At 40.8% G+C, this 21359-nt stretch overlaps 1 long non-coding RNA gene across 1 annotated transcript; it reads right to left on the bottom strand.

Annotated features, from left to right (window-relative positions):
- Window positions 1-1245: 1245 nt before the first annotated feature.
- LOC137240569 (uncharacterized) lies at window positions 1246-20203 on the bottom strand. Its single transcript, XR_010949761.1, has 3 exons — window positions 19936-20203; window positions 19748-19873; window positions 1246-1438 (listed from the first exon to the last, which is right to left on the bottom strand). It is a non-coding gene; the product is annotated as an uncharacterized lncRNA (long non-coding RNA).
- Window positions 20204-21359: the final 1156 nt, after the last annotated feature.

Raw genomic sequence — 21359 nt, 5'->3', positions numbered from 1 at the left:
AGAATAGAAATAAGTGCACATTTGTTGCTGTGGATTACAATTTGTGGCACAGAAGACTTGGGCATGTGAGCAATAAACTGATGTCTGCTGCAGGCGTAATGAATGGTGTGACATTTAATTCGGCTGATAATCATAACTGTGTCGTGTGTATTAAAGGCAAACAAGCCAAATCGCCATTCAACCTTAACGAGAGTTATGCAACTAGCGTTTTAGAAGTTGTCCATACAGACATCATGGGTCCATTTCAAGTACCATCACATGCTGGTGCACGTTATTTACTAACATTTGTTGACGACTACACACGGAAAGTTTTCGCTATTCCAACCAAATCGAAATTCGATGTGTATGAAGAATTTATAAAATTCAAGAATTTCGTTGAAAATCAATGTGGCAAAAGCATTAAAATATTACGTTCAGACAACTGCACCGAGTATGTGCATGGCCCGTTCAAGAAATATACTACGAAATGTGGAATTTTGCATCAAACAACAACACCGTACGCGCCTGAAGAGAATGTCGTGGCAGAGCGAATGAACCGCACACTAATGGAGCGGATTCGATGTATGCTTTTAGATGCTGGCATTGAAGAAAAGTTTTGGGCTGAAGCAGCGAATATGGCAGCATATACATATATTAAACCGTATAGCTCGTAACTCAAAAAATGCTAGCCCTGAAGAACTTTGGTCAGGCAAGAAACCAAATATAAAACAATTGCGAGTATTTGGGTACAAAGCGTTAGCATTCATACCAAAACAAAAAAGGGGAAGCAAATTGGGCCCGAAATCTATTGAAAGCACATTTGTAGGTCTTCCCATGCGACAAACAATTATAGCCAGTTATGAAACATCAATGGGGACTGACAGCTGAGATCGCTACTCAAAACCAATCAACCTTGGGCTTCAAGATATATTCCCCTTCTCAAATAGGAAGGTCCGTTGGGTTTGTTGCTCTAGTTTGGCACTCTTCCATACTAGGCAAAATGTATTTTTTTTGTTGTGCTCGAATATTACTGTTTTAAGTTAGTAAATGTTTTAAAAATAATTTACCTGCCAATGGCTGGTTCATATTTAAAAACAATCGTTTATGCCAATTGATTATCATAAAAAATATAGCCAGTTATATATTTGGATTGAATTTGTTTTTCCGAACACTGTATTTAAGTGAACAGCGTTTTTAAATTAGTTCCGCTCCAAGATGCTAACGATGCTTTGCGACAGCATCTCGATTGCAGCCACCTTCTTTTTCTCAATTTCAATTACATCAGCAGTCAATTTATTGTTTTCTGGCATAGCTGTTTTGATAGTTTCGTTCAACTCGCTAGTTTTTTGATTTTTCTTCATTACAGGTGTGGAGGCTTCGCTGAGAGCTGGAGCCGATGGTTCGGGAGACGAAGTGGACGAACCGGCTGTGGATGCCGATGTAACCGACGCGGGTCTGGCTATTAATTAGAAAAAAATTGTGTTAATTTATATATTTATAAGTGAAAATATGTGTTTTATATATACATCGAAATTGTTTCAAAAATACAAAATCAGAACTCCTGAACATTTTTAAATTTGTCACTTCTAATAAGTGTGCACTCAACCATCGATATGAAAAAAGCTTAGTATTACCCTTGGAAAGGTATTTCAAAAACATACATGCCGAAGTTGTTGATTACACTGAAACTTATCTTTTTTCAAAAATAAAACTATAAACTAACAAATTTAAATACCTTTCCAACGGTACCAAGATCTTTGAAATTGGTGGAGCCATTCCGAAGTAATAACAGATTAAAGTACCTATCACCGTCATTTTTCAAAAATTTCGATTTCCGCTCTCTATCTCGAAAAAAATTCGAGATATGAAAAAATTTTAAATACAAAAGTTGTAGAGAATTTAATTCTCTACATTATTGATAATATAAATAATAATTACCGCAAAACTTCTAGAAATCGAGATATTTACAAAAAAAGGAGAAAGAATAGATTTTTGTGAGCTTTGACCCCTGAATTTAAAACTTTCGGGCATCCAATTATTGTCGAATTTTGAGAATAGTTTCAGGATGACATAATGCAAGTTTTCACGCGATAATGTTGTGGGTATCTCACATTCGGAGGTGAACGCCCTATAATGACTGGCCTATTTATAAAAATAATATAAAAAATATTTCTAGCGGGGACGCCCCTCGGCAGTGGTCTGGCAAACAATCAGACTGTATTTCTGCCATGAAAAGCTTCTCAGTGAAAATTTATCTGCCTAGCAGATGCCGTTCGGAGACGTAAGACAGGCGCACAAAAATTCAATACTGCGTTCGTTGCCGTCACCACCGATCAGTATGTAAATCACACACGTAATAATTATACCAAGACTTTAATTTGTCAGCAGACTGTTAAAACCTGTTCAAAAATATGGAAAGAGATTTGCTTAACCCCAGTAAACCAAAAAGCGTTTACGAAAAATGTTATTTCTGTGAAGAGATATTTGTATAGCATTTTACAAATATTAATGGCAATATCTGTCTCGATTAGTAAAGTTACCTCGTATACTGTCGATAACAACAGCTTCAACATTGTTAATTCGGTCGTTTCCTATAATGCGATGAACACGTTCGTAGTGCTTCCAAGAAGCAGGAGAACAGCCTGTTCCCTGGCCTCCTTTGCATTTGCTGAAAAAATTTTCCACATTATGCAAATATGGATAATGTTCTAGGACCGTGGCCGATCCCAAAAAAAAAAAATAGCTAAAAATCCGAAAGTGGTGCCCAGAGATGCAGGATATCGAATCCGAAGGCGAAAACCTGATCCGGGGGCCAAACAGTGTATTTGGGTATCACTTTCGGAATTTTTGCTATTTTTTGGGGCTCGGCCACGGTCCTAGAACACTACTCAAGTATGTACATATATTTAGTAATGGTCTAGGACAGCGGCTGACTCTTGAGAAGTTAGTAGTTGTATGGAACCCGACATCTGTAATAATTCTCAAGAAATGTGCAAAAGAAGGTTGTAAGTTGTCATGTGCTTGTAGTATTTTTAAAGTGAGTGGTAATTCTATACGTTAGCATGACACCGCTAATACGTCCCAAAGACGCGTCTCGACATCAGTATTAATAATCCAAAACCAAGTTTTGTATACTTAGATGCTCTTTTGATTTTGTCTGAAAATTTTAACATCCATATGTGCGTTTTGTCAGAAGTTGCTCACTGTTTAAGGAAAGCAGGTTTTACCATTAATATAGAAAAAAGTAAATTTTGTATTAAGGAGGTGTGATATCTAAGATATATCGTTGGAAACGGTACACTCAAAACAGATCGCCGTTTTGTAGAAAATTTTGCTGCAGTCACTACTCCACTTACGAACCTGCTAAAGAAAAATGAAAACTTTGCGTAGAACGAAGTAGCTCAAAGTACATTTGAAAAGTTGAATAAGATGTTATATACTGCACCCTTTCTATACAGTCCAGATTATAACAAGGCATTCATTTTACAATGTGACGCTTGTAAACAAGGTGTTGGCGCGGTTTTGTCGCAAAAGAATGACGATGGAGTTGAAGTTCCAATTGCCTACTTTTCGCAGAAGCTCAATAAAGCGCAAAGCAACTATAGTGTTACCAAATTAGAGTGCTTGGCAGAAATTCTTACCTTAAAGAAGTTTAGAGCGTACGTGGAGGGACAAGACTTTACCATCATCACGGACCATGCGAGTTTACCATGGCTCATGCGTCGAACAGACTTATCTAGTCGACTAACACTCTGGTCACTAAAACTACAAGGATATCGATTCAATATCTAGCATAGAAAAGGGTCCCAAAATACAGTACCTGATAGCCTTACGCGACAAAATTTTGATGAAGTTAGTGAGTTGGAAATCTGTCCGATAATTGATACAAAGTCCGCCGTATTCGAGTCCGAAGCATATAAAGAGCTACTAGATTACGTCCGAGCCAATACCCAACGTTTACCCGATTTACAAGTTGTCGAAAATTGTCTCTATAAAAGAACCGAGCACCCGAACGGTAACCCTGGACGGGAAGCCTTCAACTGGAAATTGTGGATTCCAAAAGCCTTGGAATGCCAAGTCATGGAAAAAGCCCATAGTCCCTACAATAAGTGTCGCGGTGGCATAGCGAAGACGTTGGAACGGTTGAAACTTAACTTTTACTGGCCAGATATGAAGGTTTATGTTAGAAGATATGTTGGTCAATGTGACATCTGCAAGCAGAGCAAATCTCCTGATACAACGCTTCAAAAATTTTGCGCTAAATTTGATCTACTTACTTTTTCTTAAAACTACTCCTTAAAATCTTTGCATATTTTTTTGCCACCACTGTCCGAAATACAAATAAACACACCTGCTTCATATCCCCATGGCTGAGTACATAACCACATGATTCTCGATAAAAGAAAAAAGGCAGAACGATATATATCGAAGCCTAATATATGGTTGCTCTAGCCTGAGCTAATATCCGCCAAAAACACTTCTTTCTTTTCTACATCAGCAGCCGACAAGTGAACATTTAACCAGTGAAAAAAAATAGTTTAATTTAAAAGTGTTCTCTTTATAATAAAATATAAAGACTTCCTTTTGTTTTTACAATCACCATCCATTCCAACCGTACATACGGATCTCTATTGCAGCTTATAATTTTGGTAAGAAAATATTTTTTTTAGTTTTTTTTTTGCGTTAAATGCATATACATGTGTGCACGTTCATGTGCACAGTGAGTGAAATAAAGTGTGTTAATAAAGTTTTTTTTTTTATTAAATTTCGTAGAAAAGTCGGGTTGCATTCAAAAATAAAGAAAAGAAGAAAAAAAGAGAAATCTTCAAATTCGGAGACACCCAGGAAAACAAGAGTTCAATAAATTGTTACCACGTGGCTGGGAGGCGCCCTGCAGCTTTCCACGCCACAAGCCATTTAATCTAACACGCCCACACATATACGGAAACAGTAGGAAAACGACCATGCGAGTCAACCACGTGAATATTCCTAGAAATTTCGATTTGGTTAAATAATGGTTTTAAATAATTTAATGCTTCAAAATTCATAATTACCGTTTAAAATTAAATCAGAATTACCGATGCAAGCTTTCGCATATACGTATGTATAGAGGGTGATATATATGTATATATATATGAAGTAATAAAGCGATGACTCAATCAAAAATAATGAAAGTTCAGAAAAAATATGTATATACATAATAACGTGGATTATTGATTAATTAAAATATAATAATTCAGATTCCAATCATTAATATTTTTTTAGAAAGGCAAACAATAAATACTAGTTTTAAAATAATAGTATATTTGAGTCAATGGTACACTATATTTGAAATATGAATTAAATTTTAGCTTAACTTTATGTAGTTTAAGTACCTACAGTAAATCAAAATGAAAAAAAAGGATTATAGGAAATACTCATAGATAATCAGAATCAGATTTGCATATATACTGTAATTTAATGTCATAGTAATAATAATTTGGTAATCCACATGGCACCCTTTGCCTTATCTAACTTAATTCATTGAGAATCCTCAACTTTTAGAATTTGAGCTATCCCGTTCCCTTTTTCTATCATTAAACATTACCAAATTTTAACTTTTTTATATATATATAAGTTAGGCCGCTGGCGGCACCCAACATGTTAGATTCCCGCAAGCTGTACTTTACATGTGCCGCTGAGTCAGCATAATTATTCTTCCCACAGTCCCATGGGCCATCTGCAGCTGCGTTAGCACAATTATTGTAAGCAATATAATTGCAACCCAACACCCACTTCAAGGCCAAGTGCATTTCATTATATCGCGCAATGACAATATTGCGCAACGTTATCAAACCTATGGGAACCAAGTCAGTACCTATGCACATTGCAGCGGAGTCAGCATATATCTATTTCACACTGTTGTGAAACTTTTGCATTGCACACGCCAGCCAAGTAAATACCTGTGAGAAGTTAAGCCACACTCACACCCAGACGTTGCATATGTCTGGCTACGGAAAGACGCCAGAGAAATGTCATAAAAGGCAGCAGAAGACATTGCGAGGGCAGTTACGTCGGGGTATTCGTACTAACCAATACTATATTCTTTTCTCAAAATTAGTAATTGGGATTATAAGTATCCTAAAATAAATCTTATTGTAAAGTTTTAACTGTGTTTGCAGGGAAAGTTGGCCCTTTAATTTTTTTAGTGTAAGGATCCTTGATCCTTTAACTGGCGCCCGAGAGCAGGGACCAGTGATGAGGTGAAAAAAATCTTAATATATCAAGAGGTCAATAGTGAATTCCTTTAATATCAAAGAAAGTGAATAAAGATACCAAGCGGTCCAAATTGAAAGAATAAAAAAGTGATAGTAGACCAAGAGGTCAAAAGTGAAATCCTTTAGTATCAAAGGAAGTGAATAAAGAGACCAAGCGGTCTAAATTGAAAACTAAAAAAGTGCTAAAGACATGAACTGATGCAAAGTAGGAATTTGACGAAGCCGTTCTCAGTGAAACCCCAGTTTATATTTGATAGTAACAACCAAGTTCAAAATGCTAACATACCATCCCTTTTTGTAAGTAAATTCTTGTCACTTAACTCTATCTTTGTAATTACAGGCCAAAGTGGAGACACTACAAACTACGGTAACTAACTTGACGGGTGCTGTCAACGCACTCCTCGAAAAGTTGAATAGCGTGGACAGGCGGGTATCCTCTTTGGATACTCTACGATCTTGGCTTGCCCTCTTGGAAGCTGGAAACAACCAAGTGATAGAAGAGGAACTGCGAGCTCCTGCAACAAAGATGGACCTCAGAGATATTTCAAGGTTGCCAGATGTTGTTAAAGAGCTCCAAACCTTTGACGGCAATCCAGTTCAATATGTTTCGTGGGTGCATTCAGTGGAGAGCATCCTGTCTGATTTTAAAATAGTGAAGAAAAAGCCTATATATAGGGCTATTCTGCAGCACATACGCAACAAGGTGCGAGGGGTAGCCGATTGTGCCCTGATATCATATAATATTTTCGATACAAATTGGGCTGCTATAAAGGAGTGTTTATCACTCCACTACGCCGACAAACGCGATTTTCGCACTTTGGAGTACCAACTTCACCAATTATCCCAAAAGGATTCACGGCTCGACGAATTCTATGCTGCCGTGAATCACCAATTTTCGTTAATCATTAATAAAATTAAAACGGAGTCCTACTCCCAGGAAGCAATAAAGGTCATGATTGACACCTACCGTAATCGCGCTTTGGACGTTTTCATCCGCGGCCTGAATGGGGAGCTGGCCAAGAGATGCTACTTATTCAACGCCCCAAAACTCTGACTGAGGCATGCTGAGCATTGAAATACAAAACACAAATTTTCGAAACTTCACGATTCATAGCGCGCGCCCACACATTCGCGTTGTTGCACCCCTTAATACTATTCCTGATCGTATGCACGGCTTCCACACCGCTAAACCACCTCCTCTGCCACCAAGGACAACGTGGCGTCCTCAAGAGGGACGACATCTTTTTGAAAAGCGAGATAGCCAGTTTGCCACAAAACCATCAACGCCACAACTAGGAGAAAGTTTATTTAAATTTATTTAAAGACATCGGTGTCGGCTCCCAAATTACGTTTTTCTTCTGCCAGGGTTTAATCTCCTTTGATGGAATCATAGGCGACGATACCTTGAAGGGTATCGGAGCCATAGTTGATAGGAAATCCAATGTTTTGATGGTGGGGAAATTTAAGATACCCCTTAAGGCACGAATATCCAGTGAAGTAAATTATACAATGTCTAAGGACCTTCCCTTAAAAGCGAAAAGAAGGGTAGGCGCAATAATTGAAAAACATGGCGAATTATTTCAACCGATTAGTGGATACGAATTGGTAGACGCTAGTGTGCGGTCGGAGATAAGGACATCGACATCCGACACAATTTACAGCAAAAGTTATCCTTATCCCGCACGCATGCCAGAAGAGGTCGATAGGCAGGTGAACGAATTACTTGGGGAAGGTGTTATCCGGCCACCAAAAAGTCCCTACAATTCCCCAATATGGTTAGTTCCTAAAAAAGCTAAACCTGATGGCGAGAAACAATACCACACGGTCATCGATTACAAAAGATTGGATGCCGTCACGATCTCAGATACCTACCCAATTCCTGACATAAACGCAACTTTGTGCAGTATAGGCCAATCCAAATACTATACCACTATTGATCTGACATCTGGTTTCCACCAGATACCTATGAAAAAACCGGACATCCCCAAAACTGCATTCTCGACGATGAAAGGAAAATAAGAATTTTTGCGGCTTCCCTTTGGGTTGGAAAACGCCGAGGAAATCTTCCAACGAATGATCGACGATGTGCTCAAGCAATATATTGGTAAAATTTGCTATGTGTACATCGACGACATCATTGTGTTTGGAAAGGACATGGAAGACCATCTACAAAACATAGAAAAAGTTTTTTCAAGATTGTGCGAGGTTAACCTGAAGGTTAACTTGGAGAAGACGTGTTTCCTCCAAACTGAAGGCGAGTTCCTCGAATATATTATTACACCCTAAGGTGATCGCCCTGACCCAAAACAGGTTGAGGCCATGAATTTAATTTTGCCCCCATGTAATTTAAAAGAAGAAAGTTTTCTAGGTATGACATCCTACTACCGCAAATTTATCAGGGACTGCGCGAAACTTGCTAAGCCATTGACGAATCTAACTCGCACAAATTAAAGCTACAGCGTCGAAAAAGGTGCGTATTGAACTAGATAGTACGGCTCGGCAAGCTTTCGAGGATTTGAAAAGAATGCTCACTTCTGCCGATGTCCTCGCCCTCCAGACTTTGAGAAGCCTTTTAATTTAACGGCCGACGCATCATACTATGGGATTGGTGCAGTATTGTTACAAGGGGACATAAGTAGGTAAGGATAAACCAATAGCATTTATTTCTCGTTCCTTAAATAAGGCAGAAGAAAACTACGCAACCAATGAAAAAGAGATGCTCGCGATCGTGTGGGCTCTTTATAATCTCAGATCATATTTGTATGGGGCGAAGAAAATCAAAATTTACACTGATCATCATCACTTAACATTTCTTTTGAGTTGCCGGAACTAAAACGCCTAGCTGAAGCGCTGGAAAGCTCGCATTGAGGAATATAATTGCGAAATCGTATACAAACCAGGTAAATCAAATTTAGTCGCTGACGCCCTTTATCGACTAAAAACTGAGTGTAACACATTGACTGATTCTGTTATCGCTCAGCCTCCTTCTGTCTTAGGACAAGACACTCATGCAAATGCTGACGATAATGTAGGGCCCGAAGTTGACTCAGGAACAATGCATTCTGCTGATCAGGACAGTTCGGATCTAATTCCACATGTACAGGCCCCACTTAACGTGTTTAGAAACCAAATAGTTTTCAGGGACAGGGATCGCCCTCAATGCCTCGAACATCCTCATCCAGGTTATAATAGACACTACGTCCCATTTCCCGAGTCCGACAACGCCTCATTGGTTTCTACTTTGAGAGAATGTCTCAATCCGAATGTGATAAACGGAACAAAAATTCCCGAAAGCTTCCTCGCCTCTTTACAGAATGTTTATATAAATCACTTCCAAAGGCACCGAATCAGGATAACACAAAGAATCGTAGAAGATGTTGCGGGACCTGATAGGATTTTTGAGACAATCGAGAGGGAACACAAGCGAGCCCACAGAAACCCGGGCGAAAATAGGGTACAGATTATCGAACAATATTACTTCCCGGCAATGGCCAGGCAAATCCATATTCCAAACAATGCGACACCTGCAAACTAAATAAATACGATAGGCATCCATCGAAACCCTTCCTTCAGCCCACACCGATTCCGAGCTATCCCTGCGAGATTCTGCATAGGGTAAAACCGGAATAGATGCCCCAACGGGATATATGCCCCATATTCAAAAAAACCAATTTAACGAGCTCGTGACTAAGAATTAATTACATAGGTAGGAGCCGCAGTCCACCCGCATTTTAGTTAACGAAGGGCATTCGTGCAGTGAGGATGCGTTAGTTGTTGTTTAGGCCACCAGCCTAAATATTCGCTACCACCCTAATGCACATTTTTTGGCAATATTATTATTTACCGGTAACGGCCCACCCCTGCCGAGCGCTAACTTCAAAGGGGAAAAACTCGACGAAAGTTAGCTATCGGCAGGTGGTGCGGACCCTTTTCGTTTTTAAATCTTTCTTTCTATTTTGGAACGTCAAAGAGCCAGCAGCTAGCCCCAGGTGAGTAAGATAAAAAACCAACCATTTCATACAGTGCGAGTGTCAGTAAGTTAAGATTTGCAAATAATTAATGTTACAAATCTGAATTGCTATTGAATTTATTTTGTACGATTTTGGCTCCTAGCCATTGTCACATAACGTTTAATTCTCAATTTGCCTTTTTTTGCAATTCATTCGCATGAATTTGAATGTGCCAAGTGCATATTGTACGCGGTAATAAGTTGTATCTTGAAGTGTGCGCAAATAATTACTTTCATCCTTGTGCCTTAAATTAATTCCCATCTTTAAATTCCGTGAATTAATATTGCAAGTAATTATTTGTGCATAGGGAAGCGTGCGTCTAATTAATTCCTTCTTTACCCAATACTTGAGTTGGAATTGATTAGGCCCCTTCATTACATACCGCGAGTGTACTCTTGCACACCTTTTGTGTTTTGAACTTTCACCTTAGCGAACCTTTGATAATTAATAACCACATCTTCTTTACATAGTGAATAAATTGTTATTGTTTTGATACTAATTCGGTGTTTTATTTCTTTAATTTGCAACGCACACGCCCGACTTCCCCGGGTCCACTGCCCCGCAAAACATTGGTCCTTACGCGCCGAGGAAAGTAAAAAAAATTTGAGCATATTTTTGTGGCAAAAACCCAGAAAATAAAAAACATTTGGAAAAGTTGAGAATTGGAAATTATAATTTACTTGGACAAAAGTATTATCCACAAACCAGCGAAAAAGAAAAAAAAAAAAAAACGAGACAAGCAAGCAACTCGTTAATTCACACACACATACAGTCCATCGATTCATCACATCATCAAACACATTCATTGGCATCACATCATACAGTCCATTATCACTCATACAGTCCATTAATATTATCGTCAAACCGAAATCACATCACATCATCATCATAACATCACATTCAACAGCCACAGTCCATTTATCACATCATCGTTATATTGCAATCACTCATACAGTCCATTCGCATCACATCGAAAACACATTATCATCACTTCACATCAACACATAAAAACTTAAGGTACGTACGTGGTTGCTTGGTTTCACAAACTTTTTTTTTATGTATGTGATTCACGTAAAAAAGTGCACTCTGTGATTGATGCAAGGCAAAGCAAGTGAAATTGCTAAATTTCGTGTTTTTTAAGCACACAACGCCTTTTGACGATCGTGTAATTCCCTCCACCAGTGGGAAGGGTTACTCGACACCGCTCAAGGCAGACAGGCAGTGAATTTTTTTTAGTTTTTTTCACATTCATCACTGCACTGTATTGTACCCCTCGTCGTCACAGTCGTTGACAAAACTCCCTAGTCAGGAACCATATTTTCACTTGGTTGATAGCCTTAGCTTGTCTATCACAGAAGTCACTTTAGTAATCAGTTTGCGAGCTGAAATATTACCAAAAGCCAAAAAATATCACTACGTTGGGTGGCTAGTGGCTCATCACAATTGGTCACAAACATAATTTTATACTGATCGTTTTTATATTATATAGCTGTATGTTTTCAGCGTTTTTATAATAAATAATTAAAAGTGCAGTTGGCCACATTAAGTTGGATACACACATTTATTTTCTTATTTATATTGGGAAAGATACCCTGGTTGGCTACTCGGCGATACTCATCAACGTTCACATAACACCCTTTTGCATACACATTAAATCCTCGTCAGGATTTCTTTTGTGTTTCACTTTCACTTGTATACACATTAAATCCTCGTCGGGATTTCTATCTGTGGTTCAAACATTACACACTATATCCACATTGGGATTACCATCTGGGTTTTAATTTTTTTAAACACGCCAATTTTTTTTTGGAGAATATTTCTATCTGTGTCCAACACACCCGTTTAGACACATTAAATATTTGCAGACGAATTCTCTTCTCTGCATTGCACATCACTGTAAACACACTAACTCCTTTCAGGACTTCTATCTGTGCTTAATATCACTTTGCACATACTAGAACCTTTCAGGATTTCTATCTGTGCTGCATATCACTACATTTATATCACTTTATACACACTAAACCCTCGTCAGGATTTCTATCTGTGTTTATTTCCATATCACTGTATACACATTAAATCCTCGTCAGGATTTCTATCTGTGGCTTACATAATCCTCGTCAGGATTCCTATCTGTGTTTGATATCACTTTGTACACATTTGATATCACTTTTACATACACATTAAATCCTCGTCAGGATTTCTATCTATATCACTGTATACACATTAAATCCTCGTCAGGATTTCTATCTGTGGCTTACATAATCCTCGTGAGGATCTCTATAAGTGGTTCATATCACTGGACACACATTACATTCACGTCAAGATTTACATCTGATTCATTTTTTCGCTTATCGCTAAATTGACATAAGATTGCTTTCTGTGTTAACACATACAATCAGTTCAGAGTTTCAATCCGTGCGTTTTTAAAGATTTCACTTATACAGCACAATCACAGCAGGAGTGATAGCTGGACTACGTTCATAAAAAAAAAACGAAACACACTTGTAATTTTTGCTGCGGTTGAATACACACCAACGCCACTAAGTCTTTTGCCTTCAAGCTCGACACCTTCAAAAAAACAAAATATTCAGATTAATTAAAGCAATGGAGACTTATATTAGATTGGCTGATTCCATAGTGGAGTTTGAGCAAGATTTCAACTCTGCCCCGGCCGAATCCCGGAACAAGCACACCCTTGCACTACTGCAAGAGGAGCTAAAGGCACTATGGAAGAAGACCAAGTCCACATATGAAGGTCTTCTCAGCAATCCTGAGCTGTCCAAAGAGGAACTCAGCTCGCTAAGAAGAAAGAACAAAAGTTGCTTCGCATGCTACCTACAATGCATGTCTGCTGTGGCGGCTGAAGCCGAAGCTATCACCCCACAGCCGGCGAAAGATGAAGCAAAGGATGAAGACTCTTCGCGCCGTGGACATAAAATGCGGCTGCCGCCTTGTTACACCGATGTATTTAAAGGCGACTACCTTTCCTGGCCAGCCTTTAGAGATATGTTCACGGCGATATACATCCACAATACTGATCTGAAAGATGTCGAGAAATTATATTATTTAAAACAAAAAACGCAAGGGGAGGCAAAAGAAATAGTGGGCAGGTGCTCATTAACAAATGAGGGTTTTGCAACCGCCTGGAAGAATCTAAGCGACAGGTACGAAAATAAACGTATCCTCGTCAACACAGAATTAAAACTTTTATTTAATCTGACGGCAGTCGAGCAGGAGTGTGGAACCTCAATCAAAAAACTGCAACGGGAGATAAACAATTGCATTTCTGCGCTACAATGTCATAATATTGACATCACAAATTGGGATGCAATTATAACTTACTTATGCTCCACAAAACTCCCTGAATCTACATTGGCTCTTTGGGAACAGACCGTAGAACGGAAGACAGATATCCCGAAATGGGAGGATATGGACAAATTCCTGTCCAATCGCTTCCAGACATTGGAGACGGTTTCCGATCTTAGGGGTAATAAAACAACAAAAGCACCCAAAAGTCAGAGTTCGAATTCTAGGGAAAATTCTACGAAACTTGGGGTTTACCAAGCAAGCGTACCAAAGTCGGCATGTAAGATGTGCAACAGTACGGAGCACAAATTACGAAATTGTCAAAAATTCCGTAGGTTGTCCACGTCAGGAAAAATAGAATTTATCAAAAACAATAGTTATTGTCTGAATTGTCTGTCGGGTGGACACACCGTGACACGATGCACTAGCCAATTTAATTGCAGCACGTGTCATGCAAGGCACAACACCTTGCTCCATCTTCCGACAGCACAACCAAAGACAACTCCTCAAAGGTGGACTCAAAACACCACTGACAATACATCTTCAACCTCACAACAGGCTAGGGCAAGGATGGAGTCTGAAAAAAGACAAGATAATGCTACTAACGTCTCTTCGTGTCAAGCTAACACCACTAAAGGGGTGTTATTAGGAACAGCACGTGTCAATATACACTATAATGGAGTGAAGTTTTCTGCCAGAGCCCTGATAGACTCTGGGTCCAAATGCTCTTTCATAACTGAAAGACTAAAGAAGCGAATAAACCTTCCGTCCAAACGTTTGCATGTGCAGGTGTCAGGAATAAATAATACACCATCTGCACAGGTAAAGGAATCATGCTCAATTAACTTAGGTTCGCTTACAGACCCCTTAGTAAGCATCCATACAGTGGCCCTAGTCCTGCCTCAATTAACAGGGGACCTTCCGACTTGCCAAGTGAGCGCAACGACTCGGCAAGCATTCCCTGATCTGATTCTGGCGGATAAGAGGTTCTTCATTAATGAACCAGTCGACCTCATACTTGGAAGCGATATTTATCCCCAGATCATACTAAACGGTATACGGAAGAACGTCCTAAATACGCTTCTCGCCCAAGAAACCGTCTTCGGTTAGATTTTAACCGGTCGTGCAGATGCACCTCACCCAACCAATACACGAGTATCCTTTTTCAATGAAATTAGCCTAGACAAGCAGCTAGCCGCTTTCTGGGAACTTGAAAACGTACCTACAAAAAAGGCCCTTACCGAAGATAATGCCTATTGCGAGGCACTATATAAAAACACAACGGAAAGGAACTCAGATGGAAGATATACTGTCGCCCTTCCATTCAAACAAAGCTTCCCAAAAACCGTCTGTTTGGGCCCATCTCTCAAGAGCGTCTGCTCTCAGTTCTATCGGAACGAGACGCGCCTAGCCAAGACCCCGGCCCTACAGATGGAATACAATAGGGTACTGACAGAATATGTCACGTTAGGGCACATGACTAAGGTGCACACCGTAGTACCACCACAATCAACTGATTGCTATTTCTTACCGCATCATGCGGTGATCAAAGAAGAAGGCACAACGACTAAAGTAAGGGTCGTATTCAACGCGTCGTGCCCGACATCCAATGGCATAAGCCTGAACGATGTTCTACACACCGGCCCAGTACTTCAATCCGACTTAACAATACTGCTCCTCCGATGGAGATTCTACAAGTACGTCTTCAATAGCGACATTGAGAAGATGTACAGGCAAATTTGGGTAAAGGAAAATCAAACCCAATACCAAAGAATAGTTTTTCGACTCAAAGCAGAGGACCCTGTCAGCGTGTTTGAGCTCAACACGGTAACCTTTGGGGTAAACTGTGCCCCCTATCTAGCGATCAGAACCCTACATCAACTTGCAGATGACGTCGAGGCATCTCTGCCAACCGCAGCGCACATTTTGCGAAACAGCATGTACGTCGACGACGTCCTGGCAGGGGGGCATAGCATCGAGGCAGCAGTCACTGCTCGCGATGAAATCACAGCCGCATTAAAGTCAGCAGGATTCCCTCTGCGAAAATGGACCTCTAATTGCAGTAGGATACTACAGGGCATACCCAAACCTCACAGGCTTACGGAAGACTTTCTGGAGTTCGAGGACGCGAGCATGGTAAAAACCCTAGGGATCCGTTGGAACGCGCATTCCGACTACTTTTATTTCACAGCGAAACCAATCGAAAACCAGGACATCTTAACAAAAAGGGCGATCCTATCGGCCATCGCCAAACTCTTCGACCCGTTAGGCTGGCTTGCTCCAGTTATCATCGTAGCTAAGATATTAATGCAGAACATTTGGCTGGAGGGGACGGATTGGGATGAACCGGTATCCACAATCACTTTAGATCGGTGGCAAACCTTTATGCAGGAGTACCCCGCCATTAACCGGATTCGTATACCTCGGTGGGTGCACTTCACCCCAACCAACGATATAGAAATTCACGGCTTCTGTGACGCGTCCGAAAAAGCCTACGCGGCTACGGTTTACGTGCGAGCTAAGATCAACGATAGGGCATACGTTAGTCTACTCATGTCGAAAACGAGGGTGGCACCAGTAAAAACAATTTCACTACCAAGATTGGAGTTATGCGGTGCCGTCTTGCTGGCTGAAACTTTGGAAAATGTGATGGAGAACCTGAACTTAGGCACATTTAACATGCACCTATGGACAGATTCGACCATCGTCCTCGCATGGATTCGAAAACCCCCGTGTTCCTGGTCAACATTTGTAGCTCACAGGGTAACGAAAATCGTCGAGAAGGTAGGAACTAAAGCATGGCATCATGTCGAGTCCGCATCAAATCCAGCGGACTTAGCCAGCAGAGGACTTCCAGCCACGGACCTAGTCGACAACTCTTTGTGGTGGCAGGGACCTTCTTGGCTGCAAGAAGGCAAAGCAAAATGGCCATCTAAAGGCGAACAGGAGTACCACACAAACATCGAAGAAAAATGAGTACAAGTGCATGTAGCAACGAACATCAACAATAGCGAGGATATTCTTGATCGGTTTTCCGATCTATCAAGAGCGTTGCGGGTAATCTCCTACATTATACGATTCTCGAATAGAACACGTCCAAAAACTAAAATGTCCTTTAAAGCAGAGTCTCACCAGATCTCGCCCGACGAAATCAAGGCTACGACTAGCCGCCTCATAAGGATATCCCAAACCAACCACTATGCCGAAGAAATAAGCTCTCTGAGAACTAGGAAACCCATCGCGACCAAAAGCGAGATTCTCCCTCTAAACCCCTTTATCGACGAAGATAATGTCCTTCGGGTGGGGGGTCGCCTCAACGCATCCAGGGACGTTCCCGTCGACGAGCGTCACCCGATAATCCTCCCTTACGCCTGCCGACTCACCCGTCTCCTGGTACAGTTTGTCCACACCATTTCCATACATGGCGGAAACCAACTAATGCTGCGGCTCCTACGCACGCAGTATTGGATACCTCGGGTCAAAAACATGATCCGATCCATCATACACAACTGCAAGGCCTGTACGCTATTCCGCAAACGTTCCCCGACGCAACTCATGGGAACCCTCCCTGCGGAACGCACTACCTTTAGCAGGGCATTTACCAACACCGGGGTGGATTTCGCAGGATCGTTTGACATAAAGTCTTACAGCGGACGAGGATGCCGCATGTCTAAGGGTTACGTCTGCCTATTCGTCTGCTTTGCGACTAAGGCGATCCACTTAGAGGCGACTAGCGACCTCAGCACCGCCGCGTTTCTAGCAGCATTTAGTCGGTTTGTCTCCAGACGAGGATGCCCGAAAAACCTCTATTCCGACAACGGAACGAACTTTGTCGGTGCGTCGAGGGCTCTCCGCTCAGAGGTCAAGGCATTCCTCGTTGATGCGCGCAACCAAACCCTCTCTAAATATGCCCACCAAACCCTTACATGGCATTTCATACCAGCAGCTGCTCCTCATATGGGCGGACTGTGGGAAGCGGGAGTCAAGAGATTGAATCCTGTCTCAACTCCCGACCCCTAAGCCCATCTTCCAATGACCCGTCCAACCTGGAGCCACTCACCCCCGGGCACTTCCTAGTCGGGGGCCACCTACTAGCGCCACCCGAGATTGACGTCAGCGAGAATCGCGCTTCACTCGTCAATCGATGGGAAAAACTTAAGGCGCTGCATCAAACCTTCTGCAAGCGGTGGAAAACGGAGTACCTCACCGAACTGCAGAAGCGCGTTAAGTGGAAGCATCCACAATCGAATCTCAAACACGGGGACTTAGTCGTCATTAAAGAGGACAATCTGCCCCCCAACGAATGGAGACTAGGTCGGATAGCCAACCTTCATTATGGCCCCGATAACCGAGTTCGAGTCGTCGAACTGGATACGGCAAGGGGACAAACCACCAGACCAATCACGAAAGTGGTCCTACTACCACCCTCCAGTGAGGGTAAGGGAGACTTGTAACTCCCACCAGTTATAACAAACCCCCTTAAATAAAATTACCCCGCTCTCGTTCACCCCGAACGAGGCCAACGGAATCCTAATGCAGATCCGATATCTGCCACAGAACATAAAGGCCCTCGGCCTATTATATTTCAAACTGTCAAAAGTCAACCCGAACTCACTTGCGCCCCCGAGCGAGGACACCAGAACCCTAACGCAGACCCACGTCTACCACAGATTGCATATGCATTCGGCCAAGGCACGTGGCCAACAGAACCCAACAACTAAGTGCAACTGATGGACTGTCCCGACATCCATATACATACAAATATTCACGCATATTTGAAATACACTTCCTCTAATGGTCACCTCCCACAGCACTACACATTAAGCGCATGAGAGGCGGTACCCATTGTTTCACAAACAATAGTTACTCTTTTTAAGGGTCATTCAGTCTCAGAACAAGCTTGAACTTTTACAGAACTTTATTCGCGTCTGCAAAGAATTTCCTAAGAAAGAGTTCTAGAAGTTGTGGATTTTAAAAGGTTAGAAATTCAAAAAAAAAGGAATTCTTGAAGCAATTTCCAAGAAGGACAACTCATTTAAAGATTCTAATTTGCAATTTTGATTGCATTTATTTTAAAAATAATAAAAGTTTGAGAAATGTCTACTAAAATCAAATTCACTATGACTACATAGTGTCTACATATCTTTTTCAAAGTAGGTACACTTGAATATACTAAATTTCGCATTTTTAAGAGTGCCTCTCACCAATTTAAGTATAAAAAATATATCAGTAGGCATATTCTATTGACTAATAATTCTTACTTAAGAAAAAATTTATCATAACAATAATAATGATAAAAAATTATTGTTAGGCCTTGAGCTCGATTCGAACCCGCGATCTTGAAAATTGTTTTTATTCGCTATGCTTCGCAACTTATCTGATTAAAATTTATCCTCTCTGCTGTCTTTCAGTTTAACAACAGGCCTGCAAAGATGGACAATTTTGTAAACTATTGTTGTTTTCGAAAATCAATTTGAGATGGAATGACCCTTACCCCAAAAAAAAAAAAAATTTTACGAGTATAAGATTCATCAGTCCGTCAATGAATATAGACAGCAAAGAGTCAGGAAAGCGAATTAAAAGCGGTTATACAGTTTGATCACCCAAAGTAAACACATTTGATTCGTCTATGATTCTAAAGATGACTGCAAGACGTTATTTCGTTTGATAATCCATGATTAGCACAGGTTACTATTATGAATTATACCAAGTTACTCATCAATGAACTTCAAAAGGGATTCATGAAAGGTGATCGAAAAACGCCTTTCAGTTTTTCGGACAATCAATGGTATTCATATTGTGACTAGTTCTTCGGTTCCATTGTCAAAAAATTCAATAATAGGGAAATCCAAACTTTAGGCACCTCAAGGCAGAGTGGAAACTAACTAAAACGAAATTTGTCGTTCAACAACAAAGAAGGCCCTGCGATATTGTATCTGGTACGATCATTCTCGTCGATACACCTAACCCCCCCCCCCCCCCCCCCCCCCTTTCCCCCACACCAATTGGCGATCGAATCCTCCTGAAGAACGTCACATAACCATTATAATTATTATCGCTTTATTAACACTAGGGTCCCATACATTGGCGACTCACCCTATCAGTTACTGGGTTCTTTGTACGACCCACTTAGCAACTAAATATATATATATATATATAAGATACATAATTAAGACCCTTTTGAATTCAACTTACAAGTAATCGAACGTATATCCTTCATTCCTTGGCCAACGGTTAAAGTCTCATCCGGTGGGAAGCGTGTTCGTTTGGTATGCGCCTCCATCTCAGAAGCTCACTAAGCAGCTGTACTACCTCCTCAGCCTACATGAAAATAAATATTCATTTCATCATCCAGCATTGTATGTAATCAGAAAATCACTTACCTCGAAAAGCCAATTAGTTATTACGAGCGCCCGGTGAATCCAATTGTTGTGGTGCCTCGAATATCACCCAAATCCTTGTTACCACCACCGACGCCATTGGTCAGATCCCCATCCGTCACCATTAGACGTATATCAAGTGGCATGCCAGCCATGACACGTCCCATAAAACTCAAATCGCCGCCCATGGGCGCATATATCCACAAAGCGCGGTAAAGCATTCATGCCCAAACTCAAATCCCGCAACGCCAAATGTATATGTATGACGTACATCAACACGATCTGGCCGATATTCATGTATTGCAGCCAATAATTTAGCGCACAACTGACCATTTAAATTGGCGGTGCGTGATGCAAAGAGCGCATGCAATGTTTGAAAGCAATTTGTGCGTATGAGTACATTAGCAGCAGTCATTATAGAAAGAAAACTTTCGCAAACTGTACGTATATCTTCAGTTTTAAAAACCGCTTATAATATCTTTGAGCAGTGTTAGTGTATGCAGCACTGTCGTTTGAGAGTTAGTCAAAACTTCGGGCTTGCATTGGCTCAAACAAAATTTCGTAATGCGACTGCTGGCCGGATGATTTTTTCACCTTTGGCAGCTCTATATTGGTTGTAGCCTCTCCATCATATGCCTTAGTTGGCTGCATAAAGGAGCTACCATAAACAAGTGAGACAATAGCATGTTGCGCAGCTTTGCGTATCTTCGGCTTCGAATGTACAGTGAAAGAAAGTATAGCATCAAGATATTGCCAAGTTGAGGAATACGACCAAGTCACATAATCTTGAGCGCGCAAAACGGACAAATTTCCAATGATATATTTTAAAATCGTTTGATTTGGAGACTCCATAAAACGTTGCAACCACGTTAGAAACGTTTGAGCTGTTTCCCCAAATCGTTTGCGCAACACCGCTGTCGGTACCGATTTAATGCCCATGGCAAGCAGCGAAAGACCTGCAATAATATCATTATCTTCTGTACTCGTTTCAATTTGCTCCATTAGAAGTATAAAGTATTCCGTTGATGACTCTGTGCCACCACGTTCACGTATAACTTCTGTAATTGCGGTTAGAATAGCTAACGTTTCTTTATGTAAATCGGATGCACGAAAACCAACTAAGTTTCTTAAAACTCATATCGCTGCAAGCACTATAATTGGAAGCAAAAGTTTTGAAGGTCTTGAAAGTGCTTTGCTGAGATTGGGACATGCGTTCATCCTCCAAACTATAGTCGTGCAGGCTAAATGATTTGAGGCTACCGGCAACATCATTTACTGTTGTTTTAGGCATTATAAGATAGACGTTGGTCATGCTCCAGCACTGCATTCAATGTGAGCGCAGTCGGATTGGCAGGTGCCTATGGTATGTAAACCAACCTGAAAACCGACGAGTGCCCTTCTTCCATTTGAACATCTTCATCACTCTC

Source organism: Eurosta solidaginis, chromosome 1 (assembly GCF_040869045.1).
Source record: "Eurosta solidaginis isolate ZX-2024a chromosome 1, ASM4086904v1, whole genome shotgun sequence".
Lineage (NCBI taxonomy): Eukaryota > Metazoa > Arthropoda > Insecta > Diptera > Tephritidae > Eurosta > Eurosta solidaginis.
This window is presented reverse-complemented; position numbering and strand designations above follow the sequence as displayed.